This window comes from Saccopteryx leptura, chromosome 3 (genome assembly GCF_036850995.1).
Source record: "Saccopteryx leptura isolate mSacLep1 chromosome 3, mSacLep1_pri_phased_curated, whole genome shotgun sequence".
NCBI classification, from domain to species: domain Eukaryota; kingdom Metazoa; phylum Chordata; class Mammalia; order Chiroptera; family Emballonuridae; genus Saccopteryx; species Saccopteryx leptura.
In genome coordinates, this window is record NC_089505.1 from 259,811,280 (window position 1) to 259,829,091 (window position 17,812).

A 17,812-nucleotide genomic window follows, 5' to 3' on the forward strand; every position below is an offset into this window, starting at 1 on the left:
TATTATTGAAAATAAAACATTGGACACCATGGCCACATAGCTCAGTGGGTTAGAACATCGTCCTGAAGCTCAGAGGTTGCCAGTTTAATCCCAGCTCAGGACACAGACAGGAATAGATGTTCCTGTCTCTCTCCTGCTCTCTCTCTCACTCCCTCTAAAATCAATAAAACAAACATTTAAAAAGAAGAAAACACTGGAAATTCAAGAGAACACATAATTCACTTGTAGTAAAAGTCTGAAATAAGTAGAATTCTACCAATGTAGATGCAATGGAATAAAAACATAGGGAAGACAGAGAGATGACTAGCTAAAAACTTAAAACACTATCTACATCAAAATAAACCAAGCCTGACCAGGCGGTGGCGCAGTGGATAGAGCGTTGGACTGGGATGCGGAGGATTCTGGTTTGAGACCCCAAGGTCGCCAGCTTGAGTGCGGGCTCATCTAGTTTGAGCAAAGCTCACCAGCTCAGACCCAAGGTCGCTGGCTCCAGCAAGGGATCGGATCACTCGGTCTGTTGTAGCCCCGCCCCCTCTGTCAAGGCACATATGAGAAGCAATCAATGAACAAATAAGGTGTCGCAACGAAAAAGTGATGATTGATGCTTCTTATCTCTCCGTTCCTGTCTGTCCCTACCTATCCCTCTCTCTGACTCTCTCTCTGTCTCTGAAAAAAATAAATAAATAAATAAACCAAAGTAAAAAGATGGTAAGGATATATTTGTATAGTATGTGAATTGCATTTAATGTGTTAATTCCTTATTTTATATTAATGAATTAAAAATGAAATGATCTCAATTTTAGAAGAAAGCAAAATTATTTGGGCAGCAATGTCCAAAAGGGAAAAATCCTGATAAATATCAGAACCATAAAGAGATCGTGAATGATGAATGCCAATCAATTTTCGCAAAATGAATGGTAGGTCGTGGAGTGGTGGTGACTGCAGACAGAGGGCAGAGGGAATAGGACAGAGAATTTGTGGAAGGGCTGACTGATCTGCCCTTCTGAGCCCCACAGGAGGACTCTGAAACATCAGGGAGTGGGACATGGAGCTGGAATGGAAGAGGGTCAGAGGCACAGTGTACAGAGAATTAAACCACTGTTGTTTCTCTCCACCTTGTCTCGCCCCCTTCTTCTTACATATGCACATGCCCACACACTCGGCATCCCCGGAAGTTAAACATTTATTAACCAACTTAATAAAAAAAAAAACCCACAAAAACCACAGTTTCTTTCAAATAAGTGAAAAGGAACTCTTCTTTGGGGATAATACAAGAGTATGATACAGCTGCCCCCTAGCAAAGCTTTCTTTCCTTGCTTTAGGACCTCCCATCATAGTTCTGGTTTCCAACCCACTCACCCAAAACCAAGCATGCCAATGGATAAAGTCTGCTCATGTATACAAATAACACAGTCATTTATTTTTATTGTCACGTTCTTAAACATAAATAGATAAAAATGTGTCACTTGGCATTAAGTGAAGCCTGTAATATAAAAAGAATGATCATGAAGTACAAAGCAAAATGACCATAAAAAAAAAGAGACAATTCAGGCTACAGAAAATAAATTAGGAAAAAAATCTCTAATAATACCTCACAAATATTTCACAAAATACGGTAATCATAAACTATGAACAAGGTGTTATTAAAAGATAAAAAGTCAATTAGAGAACATGAAAGTTAAAAAGGATAGCTAACCCTGGCCAGGTAGCTCAGTTGGTTAGAGCATTATCCAGATACACCAAGGTTGCAGGTTTGATCCCCAGTCAGGGAACATACAAGAATCAATCAATGAATGTACAAATAAGTAGAACAAAACTATCTTTCTCTCTCTCTTTCAAATCAGTAAATAAGAGAATAAGATAGCTAAACAAAGAAATATACTTATAAACAAACATAAGAATATGAATAACAACACAAGTATATAAATTAACAAAAATGTTTTGCTTTGTTTCATTATTAAATTAACAAAAGCAGAAGAAAATTTTATTAAAAACACTAAATACTGAAGAAGCTGAAGTGAAACTCTGCTTGTTGTGTTATGTATTTATATAACTCTGAAAATAATTTGACAATATGTTCAGGGATGGATAAAAGTAGGTTTAGAACAGTTTATCTTGTATTATTATTTATTTTCATTAATCATTGTATTATTCATCTTATTGTTATTATTTTATAGTTTTGCATATGATTTATCTTTTAGGTAATGATGGCTGGTAATTTAACCTACTTTTGTCCCCCCCCCCCCCCCGTATATAAAGAGACATGAAAACAAACTTTTGGTCTAGTAATTTTGTTATGTTTTCATCTGGGTGGAAGATGTAAGTTAAAACAAAATATAGGAACAACTATGTACCCAAATACGGATTTAGAAGAGTAAAATAGTGCTCTTAGAATAACTGTTATTGAGTGAGCCCTCGCTATTTAGCATGTCCTTCTGAAATATCCATGAAGAAACACTGAGTCTATTTTAAATCATAGCTAATTATACCCTCACAGAGTTTACCCTTGCAAGTGAATTGCTTTGGCTTTTCTTCGTCTTACAGTTGATAGCCCATAAAAATTGTCCTTAAAAGAAATAATGTCTTGGATAGGTTTTTAAATTTTATTTTTATTAAATTTAATGGGGTGACATTGGTCAATAGTATCATATAGATTTCAGGTGTGCATCTCCATGGTACATGATCTGTATATTGCATATTGCATTGTGTGCCCAGCACCCAAAATCAAACCATCTCTCATCACTGTATATTTGGTCCCCTTTTGAAAGATGAATAAGAGCTAAACAGATTAAGAAAAGTTAGTCTAACACTTCAAGCCACAGAAAGATCATGAGCAAGTGTGTAAAGCAAGTGTGCAAAGTCCTGGTTGTCACTTGTTCTTCTGACTACCTGGCTATGAATTGGGAGTTCCCATCACACCCTCCTCGGTTCGATAATTTGCAAGAGTGGCTCACAGAACTAATTTACTTACTAGGTTACCAGTTTATTATGAAAGGATGCAATTTGGGGACAGTCAGATAGAAAAGAAGCATAGGGCAAGGTATATCGGAAGGGCATGGAGCTTCCTTGCTCTCTCTAGGTGCCCCATCTTCCCAGCACCTGCCTGTGTTCACCAACTTGGAGACTCTCCAAACCCCTTTGATTAGAGTCTTTTATAGAAGCTTTATTAAGTAGGCATAACTGATTACATCATTGGCCATTGGTGATTAATTCAACCTCCAGCCCCTCTCCTTTCCTGGGGGTTAGGAAGTGAAGCCAAAAGTTTCAACAGTCTAATCAATTGTTGGTTCCCTTGGCAACCAGATGCCCATTCTTAGGGAATTTTCAAGTCATATCATTAACATAAAAGGGCTTGTTATATATGACAAAAGTCTCTCTTTGCTTTTATCACTTAGGTTTTCCAATGGTTTTAAAAACTCTGTCAGGCCAAATATATATATCTTATTATAAATTATAACATCACACTATAGAAATGGTAGAAATAAATGGGGAGTAGAGGGAAGGGTGGAAGATAATGACTTCAGTTTAAGATATGTTGCATATGTGGTCATCACAGGCTATTTAAAGGTGTATGTTCAGTAGGCAGTTAGTGTATATATAGAGGGGAGGGAAAAGGTCAGGGTTGACAGCACATTTTTAAAAGTCATTAGCATTGTAAGTGGGAGTTAAAAGCACTGACAATGAGGCAGTTTTGCAAAAGAGTGTGTAAAAGAAGAAAATGAAATTAGTGAGTAAAAAACGAAACTTTGTTGGACACCAAAATATGAAACAGACAAGCAAGCATAAAGGATCCACAAAGAAAAGAAGGCAGGATGGACAGAGGTGAGAGAAGAGAATGAAATAATAGTAAAATGTCAACCAGTGAAGTAAGGGTTTCAAGAAAATGTCAATAGTGTTAAATGGAGTAGTGTGATTTATTAAGCTAGGGACCAAAACATGACCTTTAGACTTAGTTATCTGAAAGCCATTGGTAATTGTTTTCCCCAACGCTAGTCTCTGCAGAACCTAAATAGGAAATTGGAGTGTTGGATAGTTATGAGAAGCAAGAGTCACCTCCTCTTTAAAGACACTGATTTAACAATAATCGGGAGTGGCAGAGGCAAGTAGGAGTGAGTATGAAGGGTGTGTGTGCAGAGAACTGGCTATCTTATTTGCTTTAAGATGGGGACGCTCTTGAACATATTCACAGGATAAGAAAAACAGAAAGTAAAACATAAAAATAACAAAAGAGAGAGCAATCTTGGAGTAGACCGCAAGTGCTGAGATCTAAAACACAGGAAATGGGGGTTTTAAACAGAAGAAGTAGACCTTAACCTTTGACCCTTGGAAAAAGTATGTAAGTATGAATGCAGGTATAGATAAACTACTTGGGGGAGGGTAGGAGAGGAGGGGAGGTAGGAAATCAGCTGATACCTTAATTTTTTTGTAAAGTAGGAAGCAAGCTCATTTGGGTAAGGAAGTTGAAGAATATGGTAAATTGTTGAAGTGTCACTGAATCTAAATGGGTGCTGACAGGGTATTTTAGGATTGTGTGGTGACATTAAGGCCTCAAGATTGGAAACAATAAATCTGTAATAGCACCAATCTGAATGGCCCTGAGGTTTTTCTCCAGCTGTTGTCAGCACCCAAGTATAGCAGAGAAAGTAGTCTGTCGCCTGGCCAGAATGAGATGTTGCTGAGTGGATGTGCTGGAGGAATAGTGATTGAACAGCCTGAAAAGAAAATAGTTGATGTAATGAACCATGTAGTTTAGGCCAGGTATGCAAATTATGCCTGCAGTGGGGTAGGAGGGGCTAATTGGGAGAAATTAATCATTTAAAAGATTTTTTTTTTGTGTTAGAGAGACAGAGAGAGGGACAGATAGAGACAGACAGACAAAGGGAGAGAGATAAGAAACATCAATTCTTCGTTGCGGCACCTTAGTTTTTCATTCACCTTAGTTTTTCATTGATTGCTTTCTCATATGTGTCTTGATGGGGAGGGGGGGCTACAGCAGAGCGAGTGACCCCTTGTTCAAGCCAGAGACTTTGGGCGCCGCCTGGTGAGCCTTGCTCAAACCAGATGAACCTGTGCTCAAGCTGAAGACCTTGTGGTTTCGAACCTGGGTCCTCAGCATCCCAATCTGATGCTCTATCCACTGCGCCACCGCCTGGCCAAGCTCATTTAAGAGATTTTTATCAAATAAAGAGCAAGTATAAAAAGAGTGAGCCTTTACCTACAATGGGTTTGAATTAATATTATAAGAAAAAATAATTTGTAGTTTTTTTAAGCTCTGAAGAATCTAAAGGTGTTTGTATTACAAAAGAATTTTTTTTTCTTGCCCTGAAAGAAAAAAACTTTTTAGGGGGGGAAGTGCTTCTCTCTCATTTTGTAGACTAGCATTAGTATTTGCTTGTTCAAATCTAGGGAAGCCTTCTCCATGAGTACCTCATTAATAAAATCTTCAACATGGCTTCTCTCAACATTGTCTTTTTGATTTTTCATGATTTAATTAGACACATCTTTTAGAAGGCTGGTTTTACTATGGTAGTATCCCATCTGCAATTTCAGCAGTATGTGGTTTAATCACAGTGGGTTATAAAGTGAAACTCCCAGCACTTATTGTGTTATCTAGTAGAACCCACACATTTCATGTTTTTAGTGCCCCTGAGTCATCATCTCATATTTGTTCATCAACATTTTAACTGCCCCTCTTAAAAAATGTAATTTGATAGTTAATTTTCTAAACTTGTTATTCTTTTATTTCTTTCAAAGTAATGACATTTCATATATCTTTGATAAGCTTCATCCTGCACCCATACGCTGTTCCCTCACAAGTCGTTTTGCTCATTTTAGCTTATATTATTTTTGCAATTTTTGCTTAGAGTCTTGATAAACTTCTTCTAAGAATTAAATTTCATGATCATCAATAAAAATGAATTAGCAATTTTATGCCACATCATTGGATAATTTTAGAACGTACACCAACACTATGGTGGTAGTATTGCAAATGATAGCATGAGATTAAAGATACAGTATACATGTGTGACATGCTGGTTATATTGAAAGCAGAAAAAATTTCTTTCGTCATTTTTGAAAGAATAATTTATTTTCTAATAATTCTCAGACTTTATAATACTCAAAGAATGGTGAAAACAGTTTATAGGTTAAGCGCTGGTTTGAGAGTTTTTCATTCATTGTTGCTTGTTCGGAACAGAATCAAATGTATAAAATGGGTCACAAACCTGTTGGTAAAGAACTAAGGCTGTTTTCTGCCCACCCAGCCCTCCTTGATTCCTTCCTCCCATCCCTTGTCCTTTCCTCTTCTCTTTCTCTCTCTCTCTCTCTCTCTCTCTCTCTCTCATTTTCTCTCCCTCCCTCTCTCTCCCTTCTCTTAAATTTCAGAGAAAAAGAGGAAGCAAGTTATTCAGATAGGCATGTGTTGTTAATTACTGTAAGCTGTTTGGAAAGCAGGAATCTATCAGTATACTCTTAGCACAGTACCTTAATCACTGCCTACATTATACAGAGTAATAGAGTCCAGCTGCCTTGATTTCAGTGCTGGTCCTGTCTTACTGGATATGTAACTTTGGGCAAGTGACTGCACCATCCTTTATTATGAAATATAGTAATAGCTATGGTAGTATTTCACTTCTAAGGCTGTATGAATTAAATACTACATTTAAAGCATTTAGACCGATTTTTGACAAATAGTAAAAATGTAATCATTGTTAGCTACTAATATTATTATTATTATTTCTCTGTTTCATTTTGCTGGAAAGGTAAATCCCTTTTCTTTTTAAATATTTTACCCAAGTAGCTCTCTTTTAAGAAGTCTATGCATAAATTCATTATTTTATTCAACAAGTATTGAGCACTTGCCATATTCCCAGGACTATACTAGATTTTGTAGACTTAAGAGTAAACAAAAAACACATGGTCCATTTTTCAGACTTGAGAGTCAATAATGGCCTTCCAAACTAAACAAAGATTACAATACAGTGTAATTAAGTGTTATGATAGGAGTGATGGGGGCGGCTGGAGCCAGAAGCATACACCCAAACCCAGCTTAGGTTGGGAATGTACCTCATAAGGGTCCCCAGTAGGTAACAATAACATCACCTTATTGGAGAATGCTATGCCTTGCTACTCTTTAACTCTTAAAAACCCCTCCCCCTTTTTAGTAGGTGTCTACAGACTCACAAAGTAAATGTATTTGACCCCATGGGGTGGGGCCTCAGGGATCTATATACTCAGAAAGCATTCCAGTTGATTTTGATGCAAGAGTCTGAAGACACTTTGCAATAAGTCTCAGACAAAATGGGCAAGATAAGAAATGCTGTAATAAAATCTCAGTGCTGCGGCAGCATATCCAAATTGTAAACAAATTGTACATTATTCCAATAGTGTGTTAAGGAAGAAGACCTTCCAAAGCAAGATTTATCCTAGACAGGACAACTAATCAGTTATCACTTTCTATTCAATAATACAGTGGTACCTTGACACATGAGTTTAATTTGTTTCATGGCCGAGCTCGTGATTCAGTTTGCTTGTATGTCAAATCAAATTTTCCCAATTAATCTGTTCTGGCCCCCAAAAACTACCCAAATTTTTTGTTTTATATGCTTTTAAATAAGACAATGTACTTTATAAATAACAAATACATATATATATATATATATATATATATATATATATATATATATATATATATATAATAAGAGAGAATGTAAAGAAATAAACTGGTTTTTGAAGTGTATTTACCTTCAAGGTCAGGCAGAGATGCTGGTGGAGAGGAGGATACATTAGCATAACAATGGCCCTTCCCAAGTCAGAAGGTAATTAGCAATTTTACAGATAGCTGCCTAGCGTGCTGTCATCAACACTTATGTCCCATAATCGTAGCAAATCTACCAGAGGCTTAGTAGGTACTCTTTGCTGCTGCTGGACTTTTACCTTCTGGAGTCTTCAGATGGCAATTTCAGCACCAGTCTCCTCATCCTCAGAAGAGAAGCTAGAAACACTGGCTCTTGCCTAACTCAGAGCCACTCCGTCGGCACAGCTCCAGTTTAGGCTCCTGCAGCTGCCAGCTCTCCACAACTTCCAGGGCAACCTGCAATTCCTTCTGCAGAGACTGCTCCATTTCCAGGTGCAACTCACGAACCTGGTCAACCTCCTTCTCCAGCGCTTGCTCCAGTTCCAGGATCTGCATCTCTTTTGCCCATGGCCATTCCAGCTCCTTCTGCTTCTGGGTTTGCAGGCTTTGGGCAGCCTGTTGCACAGAGCTCTCGGTTTCCTCTCACAGGGCTGTAAAAATCAGCCAGCCCATAGTCTCCAAAAGGACAGCCATGGGGAACCATCACAACAACCAGTCCTCTACCCCACCTGTCAAGGGTGGTGGTGACTCCATACCGATCTGATCCAAATCCTACCACAAACTATGCCAAATGTATGGCCAATAGTCGTGGCCATCATGGCCATACACATGCAGGATCCCATTAGATTCAGGCATATGGTAAAGAAACAGAAGAGCCAAAAAGTGGTGGGCCATGCCTTTATTCAAGACTCGTACCAACCGATGAGCAAATACACACAGGGATCCCAAAGCCACTTACACATTCTCTAGTTCCACAACCAGGAGAATCTTCTTTGGTTTTTCCTAGAATCAAAGGCCCCCTACCAGTCTCAGTCACCTCTGGTTCCCCATCTACACACCTTCTCCCTTCTCCTCTCTGCACAAACTGGCTTCTCCTTCAGCACCCTGCCATCTTGGCTCCTCCTTCAGCACTCTGCATCCTCTCTGCTCTCACTCTGTCATCATGTCTTCTTCTCTTCCTCCTTCCTCTTCTCTCCTTTGTAAAAATTTTCTGGCTCTAAAATCTCTCCTCCAGCTAACATTAGCATAACAATGGTCCTTCCCAAGTAAGAAGGTAATCCGAAATTTGCAATCAACTGCCCTGCTCTGAGGTCAAGCACACACGTGGCTGCCTAGCACCATTTTTAACAATAAAAGTAAGCTATAAAGCCAGTAGCCACAGCCACCATCACAGCTGCCTGGCCCATGCAGATTTGCATTAGATTCGGATAGACGATAATGAAACAACGACGATAATGAAACAATGGAGCCAATAACTGGTGGGCCATTAGCTTCAATCCTAACTTGCACCCGGCCGGCAAGTAAAAACACACACTGGGTTTCAAAACCCACTCATTCAGTGCTCACAAAGCCACTGACTTCTCCGAGTTTCCTAGAATCGAAGGTTTCTAGCTCACCAGACTTATTCACCTCTGTTCCCCATCTTCTTCTCCCTGCACAAACTCTGCACAAACTGGCTTGTCCCTCAGCACACCATCATCTTGGCTGCTTCTCCTGGCCTCCTCCACGTGGCCTTTCTCTGCTCTCCTCTCTAATGCTAATCTCAGGAACCGAGAGAGAGCAAGCTCCTGGTCTGCCCCACTTTATATTGTAGAAATCAAAACCGTTAATCCAATATACAAAATAGGAAAGTCTCTGATACAAAGTCACTTATCTGAGGCATAATGGGACTCCTCATGAGAGTGCACCCCCCCAGGGTGGGAAAGGCTTAGTCTTAAAACTAAGCCTTAGGCTATAACAACTTTGCCAGTTTACAGCCTATCTCCCACACCAAAAGTGAGCAAACATATATGTCATATTTAAAAACGTATTTGACCAACATAAGCAAACTCAAAAAACACAAATTTTACAAACTCATTTGCCCAACATTCATGATTCAAATATCTGCTCGTGACTTAAAACGAAAAAATCACCTGAGTGACTGCTTGTCTCCCAAATTGCTTGTGATTTAAAGTACTCGTGTGTCGAGGTACTACAATGCTTGCAAACTATGCCAGAAAGACCCAAGTATCCTGGTTTCAAAGACTTTCAGATAATAAAATTCTATAGCATTCTTTGATTATAATACTCCCTAATGATCATGTTCATTATCATTATATTCTTGGGTAAGAATAAGAACTTGACCTCTTTTGCTGCTATATTTCGTTTTCTGCACATGTTTGTTTTTTTTTTTTTCACCCTCAACAGGTCCTTTAATTTCTTTTTTCAACTTCTTAGTTACCTTCTCTTATTCTACCCCTTTTCTAAACTCTGTTTCTGGAGAGTATGTGGAATTTTCATTAAAATAATAAGGTTGTCTTAAGGACTGCTTATATTTTAAGATGAGGAAAACCTTAAAGACATACAAATTAAATTTTGAAATCTTAGAAACAACTAATGATGTAAAGTGGAGGGTTTTTTTGGTATTATTTACTTTCATTTTGTTTGTTGTTTCTTCAATATTCCACCTTGAACTGCTATGACTGGCAGCCAAAGATACTTTTGAGATGTTTAATTACTAGGATAATTATGATTATACTCTTCATCACTGTATGTATGCTGTCCTAGTTTGATTATATATATCATGTGCTGAGAACTCTGTGCTCTGATGTTTCTGAGGTATGAGGAAGCAAAACAAAATTGTCCACAATGGTTTTAAAAGCCAATTGTTACTCTTTATCCATGGATAATAATAATAATAATAATCCTTGTTACCACTTAAATAGTGCCTTTCATCCTTAGACCTCAAGGCACTCTGACATTGTTAGTTCACATTATTCGAGTAAATTTCTTTTGGAAGGCAGGGCAAACTGAGAGACACATAATATATGGTTAGCTATGTTAAGTGTGTTCCCTCTAACAAATGTAAAACAAATAACCTACTAAAAGGCCAGCTAGTATCTTGGAGATAAATTCTTTCTAAAGTAAGTTTATTTAAAAAAATGTGTTTTGTCAATATTATTTATCAATGTTATTTTTAAAAATTTTATTCACACGGACATAAATCCTGGACTTGATTAACTAATACTGATTTTTTTTTGTTTCTATTTTGTCAGAGACACAGAAACAAGCAATTTGCTTGCACACAGAAAAAATGGTTTTAACGAACAGTAGAACTACAGATATTTTTTTAAAGCTTTGTTGCCTTCTAAATTCTATGAGTAAATTTTGTGGAAAACTGTGTAAATAGAGCATAATTATTTTAAAAATAGACTCCTTTGTTATTAGTCATCTAACTGTCATGGATATACAAAGCACCCTGCTGTACAGACAAAAGACTGAAAAAAAATTACCTGGAGAGAGTTTTTGCTATTGAAAGAATATAAACTAAAGCCATGGGGTGAATTTTTGGTTCACAGATGCAAATACTGAATGCTAAACCTGGATGAGGGAAAATCAGTTTAGCCTGATAACCGGATTACTTAGAACAAAAAATAGAGAAAATCAAGAACTGAAGAGCAGAAAATTAAGGTGGAATACAATTTACAGAGTAAGTAAATGATGTAGGCTTTCATTTTCTTCCCCCCACAGTGTCCAGCTAATTAAAATTACAATCAAAATGAAAGAGACTAAACTTGTAAATATCTTTAGTTAATGATTTTGTCTTTTTAATCATCTTCACATTCAAAGCCTTCTTTTCTTCATTTAGGGCTTTACAATAAAATGAAATTGTTTTTCCCTGAAAAAACCCTCCTTTTAATTTTCCTTATCTGCTTTTTTCTATACTATATATTCTGTAGTTCTTTTTCCTTTGCCTCTCTCTATGCCATATTTTTTTTCCCAGCTTTTTCTTTTACTTTGAACATACTTTACAGAAGGCAAAAATTGTATAGGCATAGATGTTGTATTATTGTATTTTAGAATTTAACTGCTGTTCCAAATACAACTCTTCTAGTCTCCCTCACACACAAAAGGCATAATTTCACATTATATAATATATACCTTATATAATTACACTTTAAAAAAATTAAGTGAATTTATTTTTCTTACTAGAAATACTTCTCCATTGTCTTTACCATCAGGAATAATTTTTAGATTCCCAAATGAAATCATAGCTAAAGATGCTGCTATACATCTGTTTTTACAAATGTGTTATGCTTCAAACTCTTCTAGAATAAGTATTTGGGAACCTAAGAAATTAAAATCACTGAAAAATCCTGAAGCCCAAAATGGTGGAGCCCTTTCTCAAAGTAACCAGGTTTAATACATATGAATTGGGCAAAGCCATTCATACACCTTGCTGAGAGCTTGTTCAGATCTGGGCTTCACATAGCATTCCATCTCTCTCATGATCAGTTTCTGCTCTAGTTGCTTCAGTGGCTATTTTATTTTCCGGCTTGCTAGCCCGCAAATATAAGTTAAACCTGGGCTACTAAGAGTGTGGGCAGCAGCATTTCCATAGCTAGAGAACTACCTGAAAGTCCAGAATCTCAGGCAACAAATCAGATGTATTGAATCATCTTAACAAGAACCCTAGATAATTTATATGCACATTAAAAGTAGAAAAGTATTCTTTGAGGCAATCACCTCGAAGCACTCTAGATATATGACTACTCCTTTTTTTGGCCCTTTTGCACTCCTTTAAGCCCCACCCATGAGTGGAGAACATGTAATGTCTAAGATAGGAAAGGAAGGGATTCGCTTTCATGCCCGGTCAGCATAGGACCTAGCCTAGGATGTCATTTCCCATGGCCTGGGTCCCTTCCTGATAAGCTGGCTACGGTGCCTATAGCATGCAACCTGACTTAGGTGGTGATGATGGTGTTCCACTTAAGGCCAATATGTCACTATCAATGCCTGCCTTCTAGAGAGGAGACCAGCTTCGGCTGACCTCACTCATGTGGGCATGTATCTAGGGTTAGGGATGGTGTACTTCTACATTCTGCAGCCAAGAATGGATGCTTCCAGTAGACATAGGTGCCTCTCTATCTGTGGAACCCAAGTGCCCTGCCAGGAAAACATTTTTTCCTGCTATGATAAGGGAGGAATCTACTATTATCTCCTAAAAGTTCTCCTACATTCATGCATTCCATAATTACAGTTGCTGCTAATGGTTTTCCTCTTACCTCTCTGATGACTTATTCTCTTTATCTTTTGATGGCCCCTTTTTCTCTATCCAGCCTTAAAATAGTTGAGTTTCTCAAGACAAAATCTTTTCTTACTCAATTGTCTAGACTCCATTCTCTGCCAATAGTTTCAATTACCATCTACGTGCAATCTATTCCCATTTATATCTTCAGCCCAGATCTTTTCTCCATGCTTCCAGCGGTAGTCAACCTTTTTATAAAAACTGCCCATTTTTGCAGTGCTGGTCAACCTGGTCCCTACTGCCCACTAGTGGCATTCCAGCTTTCATGGTGAGCCAATCATGGTGCCGTTTGGTTGCTCTGCTACTGCCCATTTAAACTGAGGGGTTTAAACCCATATAGCTACTACCCATTTTGCATATTATTTGGATGTCTCACAGGCATCTCTGTGGGTGGAGTGCAGAGCGCATTACTAGCAGCTGTGGCTGATGCAATGCTGTGAGAATTCTCCAGCTCTCAGAACCCTCCTGGGCATACCCAGAAGGGAGTTTGCCCACTATAAGGAAGTGACTCAGGACCAACCATGCAGCAACCCTGATCTTTTCAGCCATTGGCTTTGAGAAACATGCTGTAACATCCTATTGGCTGAACCCATGTATATAAACTAGTTTACTTCCTGAATAAAGTAGATCTGCGTCACTGAACCTGGTCCCCGGAGTTGGGTCTTTGCATCTCCATCGTCCTCACCTCCAGCAGGACTTGTCCACAACTGGTGCCCAACGTGGGGCAGGGACCTAACCAATATCCCAGGGATGGATGAGTGACCCTCTGCAATGGGAAACCTTCTCCCTCACTCTTGAGCCCCACAGGCTTGAGCCCTGCACACCCTATTGCAGAGTAGGTGAGTTAAAGTTAGTGAAAAGGATCTTTGTACCTACTGGAAAATCCTCTCAGGTTTCAACCCTTGTCTCTGGGACGCACCTCTTTGGGACCCCGATACTTGGGCCCAAGCTTTCCAGGGCGTCCGTTCAGCTGAAGTACATGAAGGACAAACCTTCCCTCTCAGCCTTATTCCTGCCCTGCTAGCGATACATGCCTGCCTGACCAGTGCTCCTGCTGGGGACCCTCCGCCGGTGCCAAAAATATTACAGGCTAGCCCTCTCTCTGGGGAGCCCCTACCTCCCTATTTGTCCCCCCTCCACTGAGGAAAAAAGTAGTTTAGGCTCTGAGTTTGACAAAATCATGGCTGAGCGCGCAGAAATGAAACCAACCGAATTGCTAACTGCACCATCAGCTCTGCCACCAGAAAAAGCAGAAGTCGCTATTTCCGCATTCCCTGCCAGGGCTCAATGCCCCACCCCAGCCTCTTAGATGCCATTTTCTATCCCAGCTTTAACTCTAACACGTGTTCCTGCTGCAGACCCATAGACCAGCCTATATGCCCCCATGTGTCTTTTTTTTTTTTTCTGTCTGTCTGTCTTTTCTATTTTTCTATATCTCTCATTCCCTCTCTCCCCCACCCCTCTCTCTGAAATGACACTGGAAGGACCCAGCCATGGCACAGTGGTGGGGACCACACCCTCTTCTAACACAAGGAAGAGGTTATGCTTGTGGTTTTCCAGAAAATAGCCCAAATCCAATTTGGATCCCAGGAAGGAATGTACTACCACTCCCGGTGTCCCAAGATGATCCTTCCGACGAACCTCCCAGCCCAGGAGTTGGCAAGTCTCCAGAAGAAGACCTCGCAGCCAATGTGCGCACCCCATCACCTGGGGGGATATGAAGGCTTTGGCGGAGCAAGACCAGAGAATGGCCCCTGACGGACCCCCAGGTCCAGGTACTCTTCCTCCTTATGTGTGCCATTATCACAATGAACTCCCAGGTATGAGGAGATCCTCACGTCTGGCTGGCTGTTCCCCACCCTGGCATAATTATGCCTGTTGAAGTTGATAGCCCACAGTTTGTAGCAGTATATTCCAGTAACTGCTCCCTTAGTCTCCCTTGTGACAATAGAGGCCAGGAATCCCAACAGTGGAATGGCACTATATGGGGTAACCTCAGTGAGCCAATGCTACTTAAGTTTACTCTGAATAATAACACTGTCCCCTCGGAGGGGTGGGTCCTCCTTTGAAATCATACTACAGGGGACTTTGTTGTAAATGGCCTACAAGCCCTCCTCCCCCTAGCTACCAACAGCTGGGCCCACCCCACTAACTTTGCCTTCCAGGGTTGCCTCTTTGCCTGTTCCTGTATGATGAACATCTAAGAACACTCCCGAGAGAAGGAATTCCCTGGAAAGATTGCCACATTGCCTCTAGCCTGGATGCACAGACCATCAACCTTGGAGTTTGGCATCAGAGGCTGAAAGACAGAATGCAACCATATGCAGTACGCAGCCTGCGGCAAGCCATCCGTTCTGTGTTTGGACGCTGGGACCTTTGTGGGAAGGGAGTGTGCATGGACCTACGTCCATTTTTAACAATCAAAATGGAACTGTGTTTAACAGCACCTAGAAGGCCTCTGTAACACAATGGGAGGGAAATAACATCCCAACCCCTAGGAGGATCCCCTGTTTAAGACCCCCATTCTATTTCCTAACTAGTCAAACATTACAGAAGCTTGCCTCATTGTTTAATCCAGCTAATCTATTAGCATATGGTATAATAGGTATTATAGTTGTTTTAGTTCTACTAGGGTTCTGTTGCATAATGTGTAGCATTCAGAAGCTACAACAACAGCAAGCTGTCATTCATCAAGCCCAATTGGCCTTAATTAAAAGAGAAGGGGGAGATGTGGGTGGAGTGCAGAGTGCATTCCTAGCAGCTGTGGCAGATGCAATGCTGTGAGAATACTCCAGCTCCCAGAACCCTCCTAGGCATACCCAGGAAGGGAGCTCACCTGCTATAAGGAAGTGACTTAGTGCCAACCATGCAGCTCCCTGATCTTTTCAGCCATTTGCTTTGAGGAACACACTGTAACACCCTATAGGCTGAACGTGTGTATATAAGCTAGCTTACTTCCTGAATAAAGTGGATCTGCATCACTGAACCTGGTCCCTGGAGTCGGGTCTTTGCATCTCCATCATCCTCACCCCTGGCAGGACTTGTCCACACATCTCAATCTCTATGTATTTAATATTGAACTCACAATTTCTTAATCACTAACCAGTTCTTTCTCTCTCCATGAGCCTAGTAAATAACTAAACTATGCTTTCAGTTATGCCATCTTACCTTATAACCAATTAATCAACAAGCCTTGATTTTATTTCTTGTCTTTAGAATCTTCTCATTTGCATCACCAGCACCCCAGCAAGTGCCATCATAGCCTACTTCAATAACCTCTCAATTGTCTTTAGCTATCTAGTCTAATGTATGAAAAATATAACTTAAAAGATAGTCCAAGGAAAGCTCATTTCAGATAATCTCCTGAAACATCCAATGACCTAGTTAAAAGTTAGTAAAAGCAGTTAGCTAACTAGTCTTTTTTTGTTGTTTTTGTATTTTTCTGAAGTTGGAAAGGGGGAGGCAGTGAGACAGACTCCCACATGCGCCCAACCAGGATCCGCCTGGCATGCCCACCAGGGAGCAATGCTTCACCCATCTGGGGCACCACTCTGTTGCAACCAGAGCCATTCTAGTGCCTGAGGCAGAGGACATAGAGCCATCCTCAGCACCCGGGCCAACTCTGCTCCAATGGAGCCTTGGTTGTGGGAGGGGAGGAGAGAGACAGAGAGGAAGGAGAGGGGGAGGGGTGAAGAAGCAGATGGACGCCTCTCCTGTGTGCCCTGGCCTGGAATCGAACCCGGGACTCCTGCACGCCAGACCAACGCTCTACAACTGAGCCAACCGGCCAGGGCCTAACTAGTCTTTTAATGAATCTTGACCCTCATCTTGGCACTTCTCTTATCAACACTGTAGCCCACTAAGAATTTATATACCAAGTTTGTTATATTCTACACTCAGGGTGAACCCCTCAACCAACCTCTAATCATGTCTTACCATGTAAGTCTCTGGTTTAAACTCCCATAAACTCTTTCTATTACCTTTATGATAAAATTAAAATTCCTTGCATAGACATCAAGCATTCTAAGAACTGTCTTCTACCTTACACATTAGCATAATTTTACTCCTCTCCACACTCCTATTCTTTATTTTCAGTTTCTTGAAAGTACCATGCTCCTTTCTACCTCAGATTGGCGCCCCTGTACATATTGCCCTCCTCTCTTTCTTTTAATTAACTCCTATCCATCCTTCAGATCTTGGATTAATCAGTTCCTATGAAAGCTTATATCTCGTACCTCAAAACTAGGTCAGATCTAAGTAATATGCTGTCTTATGAACTTCTGCTTCTCCTCTGTAATAGATACCATAATTGTACTATGTGACCTCTGCCTCTTCAGTTAGATGTAAGCTCCACCTTGGCAAGGACTGTATTGGTTCTTGTTCACTACCTTAACTGCAGCAGCACCTTATACAAGTAGGTTCTCAATAATTATTTCTGAATGAAGAAATAAAGTGTTGAAGGAATGAATCAGTAGAGTATGCCAGGTGCTAGGAATGCAGAAGAATCTGACAAGATAAGACTGCTTTGACTTCTATCATCCCACTGATTGCCAAATTTGATTTGGCTAATGTGGTCAAATGTCCTTCTCCTCCTCCATTGCTCCATGTGAGCCCTACATAAAGGCATGGATTCTGGCCTTTATGAAATCTTCTATGGATTTTGGCATCTGATGTAAAAAAATATTGCATGTGGCCAGGGCCAGTTTATAAGTTCATGCAGTGGCAGACTCTGAAGTGTTAGATAACTTTATCAAATAGTATGGCTAGTCAGTACTTCATTATGTTAGTACAGTAGGCCCAGTTGCCAATATTCCTTAAGAATACCTCATGAAAAATTATATCTGACTGATGAATGTCTTTTGCTCCAATTCATCGTCCCTGAGTTGGTG